This window comes from Brienomyrus brachyistius, unplaced genomic scaffold (assembly GCF_023856365.1).
Source record: "Brienomyrus brachyistius isolate T26 unplaced genomic scaffold, BBRACH_0.4 scaffold72, whole genome shotgun sequence".
In the NCBI taxonomy this organism is placed as follows: Eukaryota; Metazoa; Chordata; class Actinopteri; order Osteoglossiformes; family Mormyridae; genus Brienomyrus; species Brienomyrus brachyistius.
The window spans coordinates 529,414-535,413 of NW_026042347.1; the positions used below are offsets into that span (position 1 = coordinate 529,414).

General features: G+C 45.7%; 1 pseudogene; it reads right to left on the bottom strand.

Annotated features, from left to right (window-relative positions):
* Positions 1-3,370, bottom strand: part of LOC125726464 (intersectin-2-like) — a 28,020-nt pseudogene extending 24,650 nt beyond the window's left edge.
* Positions 3,371-6,000: the final 2,630 nt, after the last annotated feature.

Here is a 6,000-nt window from a genome sequence, read left to right on the forward strand (position 1 = left end):
ACGTTCACACACAAGCTAAACCAATAACCAAATACATGCTGTCAAACCTTCCCAGCCATTCAGAGATGTACATAAACGGAGTTTCACCAGTAAACTAGTTTAATTAGTTATAATGCTGTATTTGCCCAACACAGGGTTACAATAATGAAGTTTTATTAACTTCCAGCCAATTATCACAGGGGGGCCTGGAGTCTATCCAGGACAGCACAGGGCACCAGGCTGGGGGGGTACACCCTGGACGGGATGTCAGCCCATCGCAGGGCACAAAACATGCACTTACACTAGAACCTCGCACTGCAGAGAATTTAAAGGCACCAGACCACCCTGCAGAGAATTTAAAGGCACCAGACCACCTAAGGGCATGTTTTTGGAGGAAGGCCACACAACACTGGGAGAACATGGAAACTCTCAAAGAGTGGAGGTGGGATTCCAACCCCCAGCTCTGAAAGGTATGAGGCAACAGTGCTGGTGAATCGCCAACAACATTAATTTGCTAAACCCAAATGTGATTGGCTGGGACTGGACCAATGACCAAAGAGCGACTGCCTAACCCCAAGTACAATGCTAGCATTCCATACTAGAAAGACTGACCTCCTTGCGTTCCAGCTCCTTTAAGCGCTCTTCCTCCTTCTGCCATTCCAGCTCGCGTTGCCTCTCCAGCCGCCGCTCCTGCTCCTGTTGCCGCCTCCTCTCCTGCTCCCGCGCCTCCTGCTCACGCCGCTCCTGCTCCTCCCGGGCCTTCTGGGCCCGCCTCTCTTGCTCGCGCCGCTCCTGCTCCTGTAAGACCTGCCGCCGCCTCTCCAGCTCAGCGTTTCCCCGCTGGAAGTTCTCCTTTAGCTTGTCCTCGAACGAAACTGCAAGGAGGGCCATGCACACGCACACGTGGTAACCATGGCAATAGGGGCAGTGACCTTTGACCTCCTGCAATTCAATGTGAATCAGGTGATTCTTTGTAAAGATACTAAGAACGGCACATCACTAATACACACTTGTGTCACCAAAAACATTCACTAGCTGAAGGTGCCTGTCTTTGTGTGTGTGTGTGTGTGTGTGTGTGTGTGTGTGTGTGTAAATCCGTCTGTCCGTTCTACTAATGCTTCTGGGGTGGTTCAACTTGAATTTCTTCAGGGACGATGGTGCGATTCAAAGGAAGCAATTCCCCCTGCTTCCCCGTTCTGCAAAATACAACATGCCTCCGTGTAGGTAGAAGGTGCTAGAACCTGAGACTCTGAGTCAGGCTACACAGGAACAACCACCATACAGCTTCCCGTGCTCACTCATCAGGAGTCCCTTAGCTGGGCTCAGTCGAAGTATCTCAGTGTATGGGGACACTCTCCCTTTCTGTAACAAAGCCTCCTAGCCTGTGATTCCAGATGGGTCAATGTCCAGCCTGACACAGCATATTCAACCCCCCCGCCTTTCCCCATTCATTACATATAACTATGGAAAAAAGTTAGAGACCATAGCACCAATTTTTGTTTCACTCAGTTCTCCTTTATGGGTATGGATCTGTGAATAATGTTTTTTTTTCTTTTGCAAACTGCAGCCTGGTTCTTTCCTGCTTCTCATTAATGAAGGGCTTCTTCCTTGCTTTATGGGACTTCAGCCCTGCTTCTATGAGCCTGTTATGAACTGTCCTAGCAGTGCACCTCACACCTGCACTTAACGTTTCCACCAAGTACAGGTCACTTGAGGTCATGATTCATGAGGCACTGTCGGATAAGTGAACGGGCATCTCAAGCATTGGGAAGTCGTTTCCACCCTTTACCTGGCTGCTTTCTGGCCTTTCTCAGTGTCTCCCGTTTCACCATATTCTTGTACACTTGCGTACTTAGAACCTGGAAGCAACCTGACGCTCAGCGTACCTTTCTGCCAGCAAAACCAGCTTTAAACAAGCAGATTTTTTTTCCAGTATAGAGTGGTCTCAATTTTTTTCCAGAGCTCTATTTACTGCTCTGCCGGGTTCACCGATTGGCCACCGGCGGCGGCTGTCTACCTGACGGAGGGGGGCACCAGGTCCCCGGGAAGCGTGAGGGGCAGCGGCTGTCCGGCCTTCGCCATGTCCACCAGGTGCATAGCCAGGATGAACTCCTCCCCTGTCAGCTGGCCGTCCTTGTCCACATCTGCCAGGTTCCTTGGGAGAACATGTGGGAAGGTCAGTAATCGAACCGGGTGCACAGATGGCGAAGACCAGCATAACTTCACCCAGACCATGAGGGGTCCAATTTAAAAACCAAACTAACCTACAAAAAAATGACAACTTACCCTGAGTTTTGTCCAACTGTAGGCTAATGCAAGTGTTCCAAGCATGTTTAAGGTATGCTAGGCTAGGCTATGAAGTTTGTTAGGTGAGCTGTAATAATAAAATGTATTCTCACCTAACAATATATTTTTTAGCAGTATTTTGAGAGACAGACATATAAAAAACAAAATGCCTTTAAATTTTTTTATTTTTTTTTAAAGCAGTGATTATTGCAGCACATTAAAAACCTGCGACACGCTTCCTATTAGTTGATTATCAGTAGGATCCCATGAGTCACAACTCAGAAGTACAGACCTCCTGCCTCGAGCCGTCGCACCAGCTGCCTGACGCGTGCTAACAGGAACAGACCACTTAAGAAAAGCAACCAGCCCTGGAAATATCATGATGGCTTCTGAAATCAGCGCAGGGTCAATTGGAGCAATTAGAGGTTGTTCAGGGGACCAGCAGAGAAATCACTGCCAATCCGGGGACTTGAACTGTCGACCTTGAGGTTACAGACATATGGTCCTCACCTGTGGAGCCACACACTGCCCGCATAGAGTGGATGCTGAAAGGATTGAGCTACGTAATTTAAGAGGGGCAAATAAACCAAGCGCACCACTGCGGCCGTGAAGAATTCAGTGGACACTCACCAAACAGTGGCTAGCTGAGTCTGAATGAGCTGGGATGAGGCCAGAACGTTCCTGACCTGCACACCTGCAAGGTAGAAAAATGGCGAGGGGAATATGAGCTTCAAGCTGAACGACCTGAAAACTGTGGGGGGGGGAGGGGGGGTTCCCACCAAGAAACCACCATTAACGTACAAAATGTTTCATAATCTAGCTCCCGTCGAACACAGCCTGCAATGTCACTTGTGAGCTGTGACTCATTTAATTACTGGAGTAATTAAATCAACAGCCGGAGCCCTGAGCCTTTTACCAGTGATGCAAAAGTCTGTAATTAATGTGAACTGCTTTCCTATTATTACGAACATGCCTGACGAATCCCTGAACAAGCTTATTACAAATAACATGCTGTGTTTAATTGTCATTAAAAGGTGCTAACTGGGTTCGCTGGGGAACCTGTCAAGTGCAGAGGTGGCATCTGAATAATCTACTCCTTACACATCTCTGTTATGACTGCAACACCCACATTCAGATCATTAAAGGAAAAGCGTTTATGGCTGTTTAATGTCGTCGACACTAGAAACAAAGTTCCTCAGATCAGAGTTGAGTAGAATCAGGTGATGAAACTAGCGTCAAAATAGGCACTGTATAAAAAAGCTACAAGCATTTTAATTATTTCAAAAGTTAGCATGCTAGCCTGTTAGCATGTAAAATGCCTTGGCATGCTCAGATCAGGCTGAAAGGTTTGATCTAGGCGTATAGCAACACCCAGATTCAGAATATGGAGTAATCTCAAAACTTAGCATGTTAGCATATTAGCATCAAAACCAGATGTGTGGGCGTATCTCCGCCTAGGAATCTCGTAGAGACTAGAAACAAAGTTCCTCAGATTAGACATGATGAGAAAAGACATAAAACTAGCATCAAAATGTACAAAAAACTACAATCATGTTAACATATTAGCATCACAACCAGAAGTCGGCATCTCACCAGCCTAGGAATGCCCTAGAGATTAGAAACAAAGATCCTCAGATCCATCTTAATAAGTAGAGTAAAGAAATAAAACTAGCGTCAAAACAGGCTATGTACAGAAAAAACTACAATCATGTTAGCATATTAGCATCAAAACCAGAAGTGGGCGTAACTCACCCTAGGAATGTCGTCGACACTAGAAACAAAGTTCCTCAGATGAGAGTTGATGAGTAGAGTAAAGACATAAAACTAGCATCAAAACAGGCAATGTACAAAAAACTACAATCATGCTAGCATATTAGCATCAAAACCAGAAGTGGGCGTAACTCACCCTAGGAATGTCGTCGAGACTAGAAACAAAGTTCCTCAGATGAGAGTTGATGAGTAGAGTAAAGACATTAAACTAGCATCAAAACAGGCAATGCACAAAAAAACTACAATCATGCTAGCATATTAGCAACAAAACCGGAAGTGGGCGTAACTCACCCTAGGAATGTCGTCGACACTAGAAACAAAGTTCCTCAGATGAGAGTTGATGAGTAGAGTAAAGACATAAAACTAGCATCAAAACAGGCAATGTACAAAAAACTACAATCATGCTAGCATATTAGCATCAAAACCAGAAGTCGGCATCTCACAGCCTAGGAATACCCTAGAGATTAGAAACAAAGTTACTCAGATCCGGCTTGATGAGTAGAATCGAGTGAAGAAATTAGCGTCAAAATAGGCAATGTACCGAAAAAAAAACTACAATCATGTTAGCATATTAGCAACAAAACCGGAAGTGGGCGTAACTCACCCTAGGAATGTCGTCGACACTAGAAACAAAGTTCCTCAGATCAGAGTTGATGAGTAGAGTAAAGACCACTTCCGGTTATCTCACTGCTGATTTCCTGGAGCTGCTAGATTCCCTCAACCTACAACAACAACATGTTGATGTCCCCACACATTCCAGGGGTCAACGTGCTAATCTCCATTCATTGCGTGGCAAGTCATCCATTTTCTCCATCACAACATCTCCAACCTTCAAGTTTCTCCTTGGAGAGTGCCATTTCTGTCTTGTTGCGATGTTAGACAGATACTCCTTTTTCCAACGTGACCAAAACTGTTCTGATAAATACTGCACCTGCCGCCATCTTTTCCGTGCAAATGTGCGAAATGTGAATTTGCATTTTTACAGGGTGGTTCTGTAACACTCATTAATATTCATGAGAGAATATTACTGATTGGTCACTGAATGCCTTAAACCAGGGGAGCCCAAATCCAGTCCTGGAGGGCCAGAGTCCTGCACATTTTTGGGTTTCCCCTCATTTAACACACCTGATTCATCTCCTTGTGCTAATAACCACACAGCTCTTGAGCTGAATTATTTATGGTGGAACAGGGAAAGAGCTGAGCTACACAGGGCACCGGCCCCCCAGGACTGGATTTGGACACCCCTGCTTTAGGTAGAAGAAACAGGCAGCACAAGTCGATGTTAACTGGCCAATGAGGTAGTGCCCCTCTCATAAATATTAATCAGCCAGCCAATCGTGTAGGGCTTCACTCATGAATATTAAAAAGTTCTCCTGATCCACGGTGCTAAAAGAAATTAGCGCCCAGGACACACTGGATGTGCATCATGTGCGGCGGAAAATATCAAATTTCATTTCGGCGCCCATGTTAACAGATTAGAGCGGCCGCGTGCGCGAGATGCGGGGCTCACGCCTCGCGGTAGCGGCGCCGTATCTAGAGTCACGCGCGTGGTAAGCGGTTCGCTATGGAAGCGTATTGCATTCATCTGGGAAAAAAATCAAGTCTGTTTTTTCAAATTAATAAAATAATAATCCCGTTTTTCTGAGCAATATTTTTCTGTTTAATGAGGTAATGAGAACCTTTCTGTTTTTCATGATGCACGTCTCACTGTGTAGTTTAATCCGCTTTTTTTGATGGTTTGTAGACGGTATTATCATTAGTTTGCCGGCTTTGCGCGGCACCTATTCCGCCCCGCTCCACACTGCAGCGTTTCTCCCGGATCAGTAGATACAGTATGACATATGCTTCATGGAAATAAGCCGATGCATTTGAAATGCATTCAGACCGGCTTTGCTGTGACTAAAGACCATCTTTAGCAATCGCTGTAAATACTGAATCCTCATGGAGCGCAACTCCGGCGCCGGA